This window comes from Leptopilina boulardi, unplaced genomic scaffold (genome assembly GCF_019393585.1).
Source record: "Leptopilina boulardi isolate dan_hultmark-lab unplaced genomic scaffold, ZJU_Lbou_2.1 LbouV2_393, whole genome shotgun sequence".
In the NCBI taxonomy this organism is placed as follows: Eukaryota; Metazoa; Arthropoda; class Insecta; order Hymenoptera; family Figitidae; genus Leptopilina; species Leptopilina boulardi.
The window spans coordinates 607,044-623,979 of NW_026137966.1; the positions used below are offsets into that span (position 1 = coordinate 607,044).

General features: G+C 29.1%; 1 protein-coding gene across 1 annotated transcript in view; it reads right to left on the reverse strand.

Moving 5' to 3' along the window:
- Positions 1 to 15,456, reverse strand: part of LOC127288730 (beta-glucuronidase-like) — a 576,096-nt gene extending 560,640 nt beyond the window's left edge. Inside the window, exon 1 of the mRNA XM_051316363.1 lies at positions 15,438 to 15,456. The gene's annotated coding sequence lies outside the window, so the exon portion shown is untranslated. The remainder of the gene's footprint in view (positions 1 to 15,437) is intronic.
- Positions 15,457 to 16,936: the final 1,480 nt, after the last annotated feature.

Sequence of the window (16,936 nt, forward strand, 5' to 3'; positions counted from 1 at the left end):
TTTTTTAATTAAAATTTAAAGCGCCACGAAACCCTAGATGTAGGCGCAATTGCGCCTAGTTCTTTTCCTATTTTTTTAAGTTAAATATAATAATGTTTTCACATGATTTTTACATGATAATTTTACCTTTTTTTAATTTTCAAAAATAACGATTATTATGTATTAACCCTTTGAAGCACGAATTTTTGACATGGATGTATTTCAATTACTTAAACACATATAAAGGTTTTTGGGGTCGCTGATCACGAATCTGCTGTCAGTTTTTCAAAATTCAAAATGGCGAATCCAATATGGCGGACTTTTTTTAAAAAATCGTTCGTATTTGCTTGAAACTCTCTACTCGGGGGTTTTTGGGGTCACTGATTACGAATCCGAGGTCAGTTTTTTAAAATTCAAAATGGCGGATTCAATATGGTGGACTTTTTTTAAAAAATCGTTCGGAATTGCTTGAAATTCAATACTCGGGGGTTTTTGGGGTCACTGATTACGAATCTGATGTCAGTTTTTCAAAAATCAAAATGGCGGATCCAATATGGGAAACTTTTTTTTAAAAAATCGTTCGGAATTGCTTGAAATTCAATACTCGAGGGTTTTTAGGGTCGCTGATAACGAATCTGATGTCAGTTTTTCAAAAATCAAATTGGCGGATCCAATATGGCGGACTTGTTTAAAAAAATCGTTCGGATTTGCTCGAAATTCAATACTCGGGGGTTTTTAGGGTCGCTGATTACAAATCTGATGTCAGTTTTTCAAAAATCAAAATGGCGGATCCAATATGGCGGACCATTTTTTAAAACTTGCTTGAATTTGCTTGAAATCTGTTACTCGAGGGTTTTTAGGGTCGATGATTACGATTCAGATGTTAGTTTTTCAAAATTCATAATGGCGGATCCAATATGGCGGACCATTTTGCTAATTGAACAAGCAAAGATGTCAATGTAAAAATATTTTGATGAGATGAAGATCACAGTGAGCACATTTATGACGTAGATAAATCTGATATGCTAAAGTGGACTGAAAGTAAATAAATGGTAACACAGAATATTTTAGTGTATTTTAGACTACAATGTCACGCATGAATCTATCATCGATCAAAGCAGAAGTTTTTTTGAGATAAGTATGAAACAGTTTCGTTGCAAAATCACCGACTGGCTGATTATTAGGACATTACCTTTAGAGCTGGGTAACAATCTTTACAAGTAACTTTTATGAGAGAAGTTTCCTGCATTACAACAGTTTACTCACAATTTAAATAACACATATGCTAACCCGATAAATGCCGTCAAAAATACCAACATATTTTTGATAGCAAAACGTATCAAAATCAAATATCAGGGATTCGAATTATTTTCCTAGTTCATGTTTCTGGATATAACAATAAAGAATTTTTTCTTTTTCAGAAATATATAAATTTATTCATCTATTTACACACTCCTTTCTTTAGTGCTTAAAAAAGAGAAAAGTTCTTATTTAGCTGATGAAAAAATGATTTAAAATTTACAGAAATCAATGACGCGATTGTATTCAAAAACTTCTAGATATTTTAAAAACTAACATCAGATTCGTAATCAGCGCCCCTAAAAACCCCGAGTAACGGATTTCAAGCAAATTCAAGCAAGTTTTAAAAAATGGTCCACCATATTGAATCCGCCATTATGAATTTGCAGAAAATGACACCAGATTCGTAATCAGCGACCCTAAAAACCCCATAGTACTAAATTTCAAAAAAATTCAAGCAAGTTTTAAAAAATGGTCCGCCATATTGGATCCGCCATTATGAAATTTGAAAAACTAACATCAGATTCGTGATCAGCGATCCTAAAAACCTCCCGAGTACTGAATTTTAAGCAAATTCAAGCATGTTTTAAAAAATGTGTCCGCCATATTGGATCCGCCATATTGAATTTTAAAAAACTGACATCTGAATCGTAATCAGCGACCCTAAAAACCCTCGAGTAACGGATTTCAAGCAAATTCAAGCAAGTTTTAAAAATGGTCCGCCATATTGGATCCACCATTTTGATTTTTGAAAAACTGACATCAGATTCGTAATCAGTGACCCTAAAAACCCCCGAGTATTGAATTTCGAGCAAATCCGAACGATTTTTTAAAAAAAAGTCTGCCATATTGGATCCGCCATTTTGATTTTTGAAAAACTGACATCAGATTCGTAATCAGTGACCCTAAAAACCCCCGAGTAATGAATTTCAAGCAAATTCAAGCAACTTTAAAAAAATGGTCCGCCATATTAGATCCGCCATTTTTAATTTTGAAAAACTGACAGCAGATTCGTAATCAGCGACCCCTAAAACCCCCGAGTACTGAATTTTAAGCGAATCCAAGCAGGTTTTAACAAATTTTTTCGCCATATATCATATAATCTAAGTATGTGGTACACTGGTGTACCGCTGTGCTTCAAAGGGTTAATTCCAATTTTTTTTTCTACTTCTCTAGAAGAGCTTTTTTATGATGTGTGGCGAGTGTTCTAGAATTATGTCTACGATGTCTACGAAACTGCCGAATTTGATTGTGTTCTTGTAAATGATTTGCATTCTCCTTTCCCAGTCACAATTTGCAAATGGGGAAATGGTTCCATGTTTGCAACTTTACGCCATAAATTATAATTATAATATTATTAAAAGTATATCGCGATATTATTTTAAGTTGTTCGCGCGAATTATTATATATAATATTATATTTTATTGTAATAAACATTTACATTTACGTTTTATTGGAAAAAATAAATATGTTAATATGATACGCAATGTTTTAAATTAATTAAAAATAACCTTATTAATAATATAATTAACAAAATAAAATAAATATTAAGTATAACCATATAAAATAGATACGTTAACTATATTAATATAGTACACACAGGTCAATGGTTGCAGCAACAATTAAAAACGGTTGTGACATCCATAGTGAGATTTGTGCTACTTCCATATTATATGGTTCACACAGCTATATACCTTCGTTATTGCATCAATTTACAGCTAACTATTTTATATGGATATAGCATCCATAGATATGGATGGGACGTATTTTTCAATATAATATGGTTGGGGCAAACAGACGTATGGATGTGACATCCATTGCTTTTTTTCAGTGTGGAAAAGTTTGCCAATTTTAGAACATAATCTTTAAGGTCTTAGTTTTAATTTGCATTTTTGAAACTTACAAAATGTTTTGTAGTTCCTGAAATATGTTAAAAAATGTTGGAACATGGTTTTTTACAACCCAGCAGCAAAGAGGCAAAAAGTGATGACCGACGGTTGTAGGAAAACATCCTCGGAGCTTTTTAGACATATTTCAGGAACTACAAAACATTTTTTAAGTTTCAAAAATGCAAATTGAAGCTAAGACCTTAAAGATTATGTTCTAAAGTTGGCAAACTTTTCCATACATTATTTTAGATTTTGCTAAGAGTCAAAAAACATTAATACGTGAAGCGTACCGACAATTTCTTCCGGTAGTGTATGTTGGTGGTAGAAGCACGGAATGTTGCTATTTCCATGTCAAAAAGTTGACATTACCTGACTATATCCTGATTGTCGACCATTGTAAACATTTTGACAAATGAATGAACAAATGAAACGGATCAATTTCATCACAGTTTTTTTGACACTTGCTCTTCAGAAAGTGAACACCGAGAATCCATTTTTTTTAAATTACATTTATTTTTAGAAAATCCGGATTCGAATGAAACTGTGAGAGAACCAATAAATAAAAGTGTAGGAGAAATTGTTCTGATGGTTTTGCAATTTGACATAACTTATGCACTTTCTCAAACTGCAGTGACACATCTTTTCCAACTTGTCAACTGCATGTTTGTATCGCCCATCTTACCAGATACATGTTATCTAATAGATAAACTTTTCAACCCATCGAAAAATGCAACTTTTCATGGGATATGTCCAGATTGTGTTGCATACATTGGCATTTTCAAACGTTCAACTGCAATTTTGAAATATCATATCTGTAACATTGCCATTAAAACAAATAATTTAACCTACAATGACTTTTTTGTAAATTTTGACGTATCATCGCAAATTTCACAGTTAATTACATCAAATAGTGATAAGTACAACCATATTTTGCCAGAAAGATCTTCACAAAAACATATCTTTACAGTCATTTATAGAGAGTTTCTTGCATATTTAAAACCATCGGAAAGAAAACAATAGATGACCGTAAATTTCAATAGTGATGGTGCGCCGTTATTTCAAAGCTCATCATATTTAATTTGTCCAATCTACTTGCAGATCAATGAACTACCTTTCCATGTTCGAAGTAATGATTTAATTCTTGCCGGCATATGGTTTGGAAAGACCAATCCTAATATAGACATTTTTTCAAACTCCTTTGTTGAAAATTTGAACAAATTCAATTCAGATGGAATTATATGTAAAATAAATGATCAAGAAATTCCGATTATAGTTTACCCTTTAGTTTGCTGCGTTGACTCAGTCGCACGCGCACCGTTGCAGGGTTTGACACAGTTCAATGGAAAATACGGATGCCCCTTGTGTCTTCATACGGGTGAATGGGTTCATAATCCAGATAAACCAAATTCAGGGAGTCATAAATACCCATTACAAGATGAAATTATCAATCCTCGAGGTGTTAATGATACAATTAAAATTAAACACATGGAAAAAGCAACCCCATTAAATCCCTGCTTCGGTTTAAAAGGTCCGTCACCGTTGATAAATCTTAAACATTTTAATATTATTGAAGGATTTGCGCCAAACCCTTTACATATGTTTGCGGGAATTGGTAAACAATTTGCCAATATATGGTTTGGTATAAAAAAGAAATATGCGGTCTGCTTTCAAAAGAAGATGTTAACAAAATCAATAGTCTCATGAAAGATCTAAAAGTTCTCTGAAAAATTGGTCGTTTATGTCATACAATTGATGAAAGGGCATTCTGGAAGGCTAGAGAATGGAAAATCTGTATCTTGTACTACAGTATTCCCATTCTCCAATTACACAGCCCCACAAAAAAAAGTGTCGTGCGCGGCAGACCAGACTAGTCATTTCCTATGTATTTTGACGCGCTGAACACGAATCCGAAGTCCGTTTTGCTCCATCACGTCAGGATTTTTTTCTAACCTCCAAAAACCTGTCGGATTTTGAGAGGTAGACTATATTTTTAAATTGATGGATTTACTTCAAACTTGGTATCTAGGGGTTTTTTGGGTCGCTGATGACGAATTTGAAGTTAGATTTTCAAAATTCAAAATGGCGGCTCCTATATGGCGGACGAATTTTGTAAAAATTGATGGATTTACTTCAAACTTGGTATCTAGGGGTTTTTTGGGTCGCTGATTACGAATCTGAAGTTAGATTTTCAAAACTAGAAATGGAAATTCTTATATACATAAGTAAGGTATTCACGTCTTTTTATGGTAGCGCACTCTTTTGTCCTCAAAGGATCTGTGTAAAGGTTTTCTTTTCAAATTGGTGCCTCCAGGTACAATATCCCTTTTCAGCATCCAACAGTAGTCGGCCATCATATTTACATCCCATCTTCCTTAATAACGACGCTCAAATTCTTTAAGATCTTGATGGAATCGTTCTCCTTGTTCTTCACTGTAATCTCCCAAATTTTCAGGGTATTGATCCCGATGCGAGTCTAAGTAATGCAACTTTATGCTCATTAAGCATCCTAACTTACCAAAGTTTTTAATCATATCACTAACTATTTCTGGAATCACGGTTGGCCTGAACTAAATTTTATTCAAACTTTCAGTAACTCTAAATTTTTTTGTTGATTCTGAATTTATATTTTTTTAGCATTATTTTAAGACAAAAAAGAAAAAATTCGGCGGAGGGCTTTTTGAAATATACCATTTAAAAAAAAAAAAATTTTTTACTAAAAACTAAGTTACAGATTTATTTGAGTTGACTCGTTTTGTTTGTATTTTTTTTAAGCAGTCTAATAAATGTTAAGGTATTTAAAGGATAAGTAGGATTTCATACCTGCAAAAGGTTTTTAATTTGACAAACAATGTACCGTTGACAAAAAAATATTTTATCGAACTAAATATTTGAAATATAATTTGTAATAAATCTGTAATAAAAATTACAATATTTTTTATACACATTTTAACGATTTATAAATGAAGTTAAATTTTAAAAATGTTTATGCAAAATATATAAACATGTAGCTTCAGATGTGCGAACTATTATACTGACACACTGCACATCTGAAGCTACATGTTTATATATTTTGCATAAACATTTTTAAAATTTAACTTCATTTATAAATCGTTAAAATGTGTATAAAAAATATTGTAATTTTTATTACAGATTTATTACAAATTATATTTCAAATATTTAGTTCGATAAAATATTTTTTTGTCAACGGTACATTGTTTGTCAAATTAAAAACCTTTTGCAGCTATGAAATCCTACTTATCCTTTAAATACCTTAACATTTATTAGACTGCTTAAAAAAAATACAAACAAAACGAGTCAACTCAAATAAATCTGTAACTTAGTTTTTAGTAAAAAAATTTTTTTTTTTAAAATGGTATATTTCAAAAAGCCCTCCGCCGATTTTTTTCTTTTTTGTCTTAAAATAATGAAATCCCCACAAATTTGCCAGTTGCTTTCTCGGTATCTAATTTTATCCAAAACTAGTTTCATATATTCATAGTTTTCTTTCATTTCCGATGAATGCTCTATTGGAATTGGGGCATAAATATTAGTATTATGTAGTAGTACTACTTTTAAACTTCTTTTCGAAGAGTCAATAAATAGTCTCCAATTTTCATCTTTGTATATATTTGGTTTTAATTTATTCATGAGTCCGACAACATCTGAACAATATACCAACGACGGATTTTCATCTTTTGTAAAATTTTGTCGGAATTCTTTTTCTCTGTCTTGATAAAAGCTAGCTGTTGTGCCTTTTGATAACTAGTTTTTCTGCTTTCACACTGATGCTAGGTGTTCTGCACAATCCTTCGGTAATTTTAATTCTCTAATGAGATTGCTAAGTTCTTCTTGATTAAATGTTTGTGGAATCTTTATCTCCTGTTCATCATACGGAACGTAATAGTCGTCCTCATCATCGGTTCTCATGTCGTTATTTTCAAAATCTAGAACATCTTCAGTTGAACTGTCTATTTGCAAGATTTTGGGAGAGGAAGGTGGATTGCATGAAATTTCTGGTTTTTTTACAGTTGAGACGTTGGCATACAATATGTTTTTTTATTTTTGTTATTATATTCTTGCACATTGGTGTTGCAAAAATAACAATCTTTTTGATTTAATGGTTTTTCCCACAAAGTTGGCTTTATAAACTTTAGTTCATCCTCTTTTGTGTGATTCCAACGAGTTAGCATTGTGTAACAGGAACTGCAAATTTTGTGTTTAACCCAATTTTTATCCTGATTGGCTATCTCAAGATCAAAACAATCATTGTAGATCTTTTTGATATTTTCATTTATTGATTTACGATTTTTGGGGACATCGAATTGTCCACATATGTAACAAAATGCATCTGCATTGCTGTCGCATAAGTGTTCCGACGTTGTTACTGCAAAATTAAGTTTTAAAGCCTTTGGAGTTTTATTATTGTTTTGATTTTGAGAAACCATGATTTATGTGAAAACCCGCACGTTAGGGATCCTGGCCCGATCGCAGGTGAGTCCGCCGTCCTAGGGGTGATAACCCTCATACCTCCCCAGGCCTAAGTATGAGAGCTTTCCGACTTTGACGAGGACAAATTCAACTCGTCGTCACATTTTGAATCCCCTGCAGGGGATTCAAAACGTGAAGGATTCGTATAGATTCTTAATCAGTGACCCAAAAAAACTCTAGATACCAAGTTTGAAGTAAATCCATCAATTTTTACAAAATTCGTCCGCCATATTGGAGCCGACATTTTAAATTTTGAAAATCTAACTTTAGATTCGTAATCGGCGAACCAAAAAACCCCTAGATACCAAGTTTGAAGTAAATTCATCAATTTTTACAAAATTCGTCCGCCATATTGGAGCCGACATTTGGAATTTTGAAAATCTAACTTCAAATTCGTCATCAGCGACCCAAAAAACCCCTAGATACCAAGTTTGAAGTAAATCCATCAATTTAAAAAAAAATAGTCTACCTCTCAAAATCCGACAGGTTTTTGGAGGTTAGAAAAAAATCCTGACGTGATGGAGCAAAACGGACTTCGGATTCGTGTTCAGCGCGTCAAAGACATAGGAAATGACTAGTCTGGTTTGCCGCGCACGACACTTTTTTTTGTGGGGCTGTGTTAGTTATGAAAGATAAACGTTTCATTAATCATTGGCTTCTCTTGGTTGAAGCAATTTACATTCTTCTCCAAGAAAAAATTACCCTTTCTGATACTGATCATGTGGATATTTTATTGCACAAATTTTGTGTGACACAGAACATTTGTATTCAACAGTGCAAATGATATTCAATGTCCATCAACTTTTACACTTGGTGAAAAATGTACTAAACTGAGGTTCATTGTGGGCTCACACTACTTATGGCTTTGAAAGTGGAAATGGTGATTTATTAGACGTCATACACTCTGCGAAAGGGGTACATCATCAAGTGTGCAGACATATCGGCTTCAAGTTTAGCTTGTTAACAATGAAACAGAAAATTTACAAACATTGTTCTGCAAGCACAAGAAATTATATTGACCAGGTATGTGATAGAAATGTGCAAAAAACTTTAAAAGTTTCCGAAACTCGATATTTTGGAAAAATGTATAGTGTTAGTGAGGAGTGGATGACAAAATTAAATAATTCAAAAACAGCTGTGTCAATCAACAAAATGGTTCGTAATGGTTGCCTTCATTTGTTAAAAAAAATTGTTAATAAAAGGTCAGACAATTCTTTTATTAAGCTTATAGATGGCTCTTATGCAAACATTGTTGAATTCATTGTAGACAGAGAAAACAAAAAAAATGTGTACTTTTACAATGTTTAAAAACACAGCCTGCGTTTGAAAAAAATCATTTAGCATATCAAAGAGTTCTAACTATAAAAAGAGAAGTTACTGTAAAAAATGTTGCGGAAAGTCAGACAGTTTGTGTTTATATAAATTTTGGTGAGCAAAGATTCATTTGTACCGTACCTAGTATTCTTTCTTATTAATATTGAAAACCAACAAGAGTAACCAAACCGAGTAATCGGTTATTGGAATCAAATAATTTTTTTTCAGTGCAATTAATATAATTTGCAAATGCGTTAATTATTTATGTAAAATGAAAAATTTATAATTTCATTATGAAAATCATATTACATAATAATCAATATTATATAATGTACAAGAAAAATAATAACTTTTAAAAATGAATCTTTACGATTTTAAGAAAATGCAATACTTGTTGAAAATTTTTTTTTATTTCACTTATAACATATGTTTCATGCAGAGAATGTACAGAAAACTGTCACTTTTCTTAAGAATTCGAAAAAATATATAAAACCATATTACAATTGTAAAAAGTATAAATAGAATTGTTAATTTGTGTTTATAATTAATTAATCTATTTTTTGGTGACGAAAGAATTTGAAAAATCTGTATAATGAATAAAATGTATTTTTAAAGATGGCTCGTCAAATAATATTTTATGATTTCGGGTGGATTTTCTGATTATATTAATACTTCTTATCTTTTTAGTTTGTAAATATTAAAAATCTTACATTAAAAATGTGTTCAAAAACAATAACATTTTTTTCTTGGATTATTTTCATTTTAATAAAAAATAATTTTAACTTTTTTTCTTACACGTAACATGAATTATTTTTTGTTATGTACAATCATATCATATCGAATATAATCAAGTTAAGGGTAAAAATCAAAAAATCGTTGAAATCTTGTCCTGAATAAATAATACTTTGATTGTTAAAAATTAATGATTTTAAATACAGAGTATGCTTTTTTCTACATTACCCCATAATTTAATTTAAATTTTTCTTACTACAACAGGTATAAATTAGTAAAAATGCTCAAAAATGTCATAGTGTCCCTTGTCCCTATTTACATTTTACGATTTAAAAAAATTCTAATTCAATTTTTTATTATCTAAATTAAAATTTCTCTTCGTGTACGTGTTCTCCAATGTATAAAATGTAATGTAAAAAAGTGGTAAGTATTTTTATAACACTAAATGCAAAATATAAAGAATTTTCCACGTGTCCCCAGATTTGAATTTTTTCATGTCATCGTGTCCCCGCATATATATTTAGCAGTTTTTCAATTGCAATCGCAATTAAAATGTTTTTAAACTATAAAATAAATGAAGTATAATGTGAATTTGATAATATGTGAGCATAGAGAAGTGTCAAAATCAGTTAAAAAATCAATAAAATAATATTTTAATAAATAAAAAAAACGTACATCTTCTTTTTCTCATCGTGTCCTCAAGTTTATTTTAAAGGAGAACATTTTTAAAAGGTAAGTAACGAATAAAAATATTTTCTAGTATATGTATATTGTTTGTGTAAATGTACAATAGAAACTAAATTGAAGTTTTCGACTAATATAAAAATTAAAAATTCATGTTCATTATTTTTGTCATCGTGTCCTGTCAGACATTTTTTTTAAAAGCGTAAAGTCAGCCGTTATTAAAAAAAGAATTAACCTTTTTGAAATTCTATTTCTTTAGATATCAACAAATCTTCTCAGATATTTATATTAATACGTTTAACACTCTACATAATGTTATTATTTAATTATAAAAATTCATTAAATAACGAAATTAACTACAATTTATGATATTTCTGAAAAATAGTTAAAAATTGTTTTAAAATAAAAGAAAATATTTACTAATTGATACAGAAGTTTATAAAAATCTATTTTTATTAAAGAAATGTTTTTCTGCATTAAAAATTAATTTTGTACATATTATTCTAATTGCTTAATGAAATATATATTTTTATAAATTATTTTGACTGATTGCGTTACAGGTGTGTTTTTGAGAATCAACTTAAAATGGCAAATAAAAAGAATATTGTAGAAAATAAAAATAATCCGAAAACATTTTTGAAACCTAAAAAAGAAAGAAAAGCAGTGTTTGTTCCAATGTTGAGAAACGAAAGAAGGAAGCAGAAAAAACGGAAACAACGAGCAAGGATAACCGAAGAAAATTTAATAATTCGAAGAGAAAAAGCGAGAAAACTATGCAAAAATGAAAAATAATTTAACTAATACCGAAAAAGACGAACAGCGTGAAAAGTGGAGAATAAATCAGCGAAATTGTAGAAAAGGAAAGAAAAAAGAGACAGAGCAGTTGCTTAAAAGTCAAGTCGATTCTTTAGAAAATTCTTGTCATAGTGTGCCTAATATAATTGAAAAAACTGGATCATCGCGGAAAGTTATGGGTCGAAAAATTGTAAGGAAAGAGCGTGCAAAAGCATACAGGAGAATTAAAAAACTTGAATCAGAGCTTAGTGATGCCTTAAAAAATGTGGAGAAGCACAAAAAAAGACTACAAAGATATAAAACTAAAACATAAAGATCAAATTCTCCATCTTCAAAGGTAAAAAAATTGACAGTTGAATCAAAAGGTAAAATTAATAATTAAATAAAGAAAAAATTGTTGAAATTGAAGTCGTGAAGAATCAATTAAGGAAAAGAAGATAAAATAGAAAACACAATATTAAAATGATGGTTGCAATGACAATTTGTAATAAATATTTTAAAAAGTATCGTATAATGAGCGAATGTAAAGGGATTATATCATCAAAGGATATTAAAAAGTCAACAAGCAAAAAAAATTATGCACGTTTCCACCGAAAAAAAAGTTTTAGTTTGAAAAAAAGAGAAGAATCACGAGTTGTACAATTTTTGCAAGAAGATGCTAACAATCGTCTGTGTCCTGGAAAGAAAGATCATAAAAATAATTAACAAAAAAGGGTTCTTCTCTCATCCATAAAAGAATTCCCAGTCAAAAATCCTACGCTATGTTAAGCTGAACAAAAAGTTGTTTTGAAGTATTGAGATAACCATTAGAGAATTGTGAGACAGTAGATAACTAGCTATAGAAAACTTTCAGGAAGCCTGTTATGGCCGATTTTTCGCTTCCACGGAAAGCTTGAAAATAACAAATTTTGTACGTTTTAAACAAAGCATTCAAGTAGCTTTGAGAGAGTTATCAAAGAGTTGCAGGATTTTGCATATATAAAAAGAAAGCGTCCAGGTGGCGAAAATTAAATGAAGCGTCATGGATGTTTCAGGAAACAGCGGAAAAATGACAATGATCAAAAATTAAATTTAACCTTTCTTTCCATCTTTATTTATCTCGTAAAAATATTATGTATTAGATTATTATATTTAAATATTGAAAAATATTAAAGAAAAATTATTTACGTCAGACTCGGTATTTTAACTTTTAGTACATTGTTGTCAACCAAAATTTGTAAATAAAAATACGCTGTTAAATTCATTTTCATAAATTATGAAATTCTAAAAGAATAAAGAATATATTATTTATAAAAAATATTCATAAATATCAAGTATAAAAATAATAATCTTTTTTTTTTAAATATTAAATATTTTGTCTTTTTTTTAAGAAATTGTATTCATTATTCAATATAAAAGGTTTTCACCGTATTCGTATTCCTAACCCCAAATTTTGCTCAAGTTATATATAATTTTTTTCGTATATAATTTAAGTGTTTAAAAATAAACGTTTTCTTTGAAAAATAATTTTTATATAATATATAAAGAATAATTATTAATTGTATAAAACGGATTTACAAATTACTATAGAATTTTTATGATTTTTCGATTTAGTTTAATTTAATGAAATTATTCTAGTTTTCAGGAAGTGTAAAAAAGGTAATTAAATTACATATTAATTTGCAACTTGTGAAAAGCGAATAGAATTGCTTTCTTACACATTAAACTAGGCATTAGGAAAGCATTCACCAAGCAAACTGGTAGACCTTTTGCTAGAAGCTGTCCACAGATATTCAACAAGCTGTAGAAAAAGCTTCCCGTTAAGAAGTCAGAAAGCAAATATCACAGAATTTTAGGTCTATAATGTATAAATAGTTTAGTTGCCATGAAGCTTTTGAAACCTTCATAACAGTTACCTGAAGGCTATGTGAACCCTTCAGGGAAACTTACGATTTTCGACTGGGTTGCACAAAAAATATAAGAATAAATATTCTTCAAAAATATCACTTGCTACTTTTCTCCGACTTCGGCCTTCTTGGATTACATTCCCCAAACCATCAGACAGAGAAACTTGCCTATGCATTAAACATTCAAACATGCAATTTCTCGTTAACGCTTTGCATTCATAATCATAAATTAAATTTAAAAATTCAGAAGAAGTATGTTCTCTAGCATGCTGTGATACAAAAAATAAATCACGCATGTTTAGAGAATGTGAAAAGTCTTGAGCGAAGACCGGAGTTCGACAATAGAACAGCGGAATAGAATTGAACCAGCGCGCGAAAATTTAAATTTGGAATTTTCAAATTTTTGACATCAAAAAAAAGAAAACATTGTAGTAATAAAATAATGCAACAATAATAACAATAATAATAATTAAACTATAAAACTATAAAAATTTCAAGAATTTTTTCTGCCAAAATAAATAATTGTATCAAAATTATCATTTTTTTTGTCAAAATCAAAAATTTCCGATATTTCGTTGAATTTGCGATTGAAACAAATAGGAAAAAGAATTTCTTGATTACTCAATAATATCGACGCCTCCCATCCATATAATTGTAACTCAAATGTCAGAACTATATAATCGTAACTCGGAGCTCAGTTCAATATGAACGTAGTTAATTTTCAGAAGAATAAAATCGTATCTCAACGATCAATTCTATATAATCGTATCTCAAAATTTCATTCTATATATTTTACGAAAGCTTAAATAATAATTGTAACAATTATGTTGAGTTTTGCGACACGATTATATAGAATTGATCGTTGAGATACGATTTTATTCTTCTGAAAATTAACTACGTTCATATTTAACTGAGCTCCGAGTTACGATTATATAGTTCTGACATTTGAGTTACGATTATATGGATGGGAGGCGTCGATATGGTTTGGCGTGATTTTTCCGGACGAATCCTGTTTGTATAAAAATTCACAAAATTTTTCCTTACAAAAATAAATTTAGAAACAAAATTATTATTTTTTGTCAAAATCAAAATTTTTTGTTTTTATCGTTTTTTTCGCGAATGAAAAAAAATGTAAAAGAAATTCTTGCATTCTCAAAACTTATTTAGCGTGATTTTTGTCCTCCAATTACACCTGCCTTCAAACTTTCAGAATTTTTCCCTGCAAAAATAATTTACGGAACAGAATAATCGTTATTTGTCAAAATCGACATTTTTCGCGTTTTTCATTTATCTGGCCATATATTAAAATTAGAAAAAAATTTAAATTCAACAAAACATCAGAAAATTTCGATTTTGGCCAAAAAAATGATAATTTTAATACACTTATTTATTTTTGCCAGGGAAAATTCTTGAAATTTTTATAAAAAACAGGATACGATGTTTGGAATCACACTAAACAATTGTTGTGTTATTAATAATAATAATAATAATTGCGTGACAAAAATAATGCCCAAATAAATATTTAGGTTTCTTGAATTTTTTTTCTTTTTTTTTCATACTGACATGAATAAAAAAATGAGAATTGAACAAGTTTGACAAACTAATTTTAAATTTATGTTCTAAATATTTCTTTTCTGATAAAAATAATAGAAAGTAATAATAATAACAGTTATTAATAATAACAGTTATTAATAATAACAGTTATTAATAATAATAGTTATTATTAATATTATTCTAGCATTATTTTGTTACTACAAAGTTTTTTTTTATGTCAAAAATTTGAAAATTCCAAATTCAAATTTTCGCGCGCTGATTCAATTCCATTCCGCTGTTCTATTGGCGAACTCCGGTCTTCGCTCAAGACTACTGAAGTCAGTAATGCGCTTGCGCTGTATTTACATTTTGTGAATTTGACAAATTGTTTTTTTAATTACTTTTAATATTTTTAGTAATTATCAGTGTTTTATATGGACTTTCCGCGTGAGATTTGTTATATGTGTGTAAAATGCAAAAGGATTCATCTTTCTAGCTGTTTGGAATTTTCCAGGAAAAGGAAGGAAAAATTAAATACGTATTTTTAAGGTTAGGGCGCCTAACGGATCTTCAATTTTTTCTTTTAAAAATACAATTTTTTATTTTTAAATAAATGTTTCTGCGAATTTATTTATATCTTCTTGTCTAAAAACCAGACTATTAAGTTACTACGTTAAATGAAAAATCATTGTTTCAATATTCAGTTCTAAAAATCATGAAATTTATGCATGAATTAAAAAAAAATTTTATGTTGCTTGAAAGCGACAATTATCCTGAAAAGGTTAAAGTAAGTTATAATTTATTAAATCCATGTATATTTTAAGTAAAGTTTAATCACCTTTAAATAATTTCGAAAGAATTGAGTAATCACAAAAGTTATTCAGTTATTTTATTATAAGGTGATATACTAGTTAAAATTGACACCTGATATTAATACAGACTGAATGAATTATTCTTCCACTAAATGATTATATATTATCTTAATCAACAGATGCAATACAATTATGATAATAAAGGTCTTTGTTTAATTTCATTTTGCAATCAACAGGATATTCTTATCAATATCTGATAAGCTGAAACACTTACCTATAAAAAATTGATAAGGTTTTAAAAATATAACACAATAAGGAAAAATATCGAAATTAAAAAAATTCAAAGTAATTTTTTTTTACTGGATTAAGTTATAATTTTCTTATAATCCAACGAGTCCTATATAAAGTATTTTGGATAAGTAGATTGTTAATAAACAATAAGTTATCATTGCACTTGTTTATTAACAATCTACTGATACAAAGTACTTCATATAGGGCTCGTTAGATGCGGAATTACCTTAACTTTTAATTGATAAGTTCAGAATTACCATAACTTGTTTTGTTTGTAAAATATTTCATTTTTTCCTACAAACAACAACTTTCATTTAGTAACTTCAGAATTACGATAACTTTATTTGTTTATAAAATATATCATTTTTTATTAACCTTCATAATGAATTAACTAACTAAAAATTGTAATTATTATATAAGTGGATGAAAAAAATATTTTCATACATGTTTTAATTAATATCTCAAAAATAACAAAAAAAGACATCTCAAAATTTTTTGTGGTGAAAATACTGTGTCGATTAGTGAATCATAATTCAATGACCAATATTAAAGTATTTAACAATATTTTTTTCAAAAAAACAGCGATTTTTTTAATTTAACCGCCACATTGGATTTCCTTTTGGACCAATTTTTATTATGACCTTAAAATCTGAATGAACAATCCCAATACCCTCTAGAACCCATTGACATTAAAATGTCAGATCTTTAACCCATTAACGCCTGAATGCACTAAATTTTTGGTCTGATTTCAAACTCTGATATTTCTTTAAAAACTAGACTAGTTTTTTTTAAACGACTTTTTTATGTATGAAAGTGTCCTCTATCCAAATATGTTGTCAAAAATTGAATAAAAAATTGTTTAACAATATTTTTTGGCCACTGCAATATATGTATCTCGAACAGTCTAACCTGAGTTGTTAGTTTAAGTGAAAGTTTAGTATTTTTTTCGCAGCTTTTTAATTTGTTTAATAAAAAATATATTTTTTTAAATTTTAAACTGTGTTTTTTTAAAATGACTTTATTAAATTATTATATAACAAATGTTGCATATTATATAAACACTAAAGGGAAAGTAACATATAAAATACAATCTGATGGATTACTACCCGGTCAGAAGCGAGGAATAGAGAAAAATTGAAAGTTTGCAGACATAGAGCAGAAGTTGAGAATTTTTAATTTTTCTGAATAGGCGATTTTACGTTTTAACCCAATTCCTCACTGAACATCAAAATAT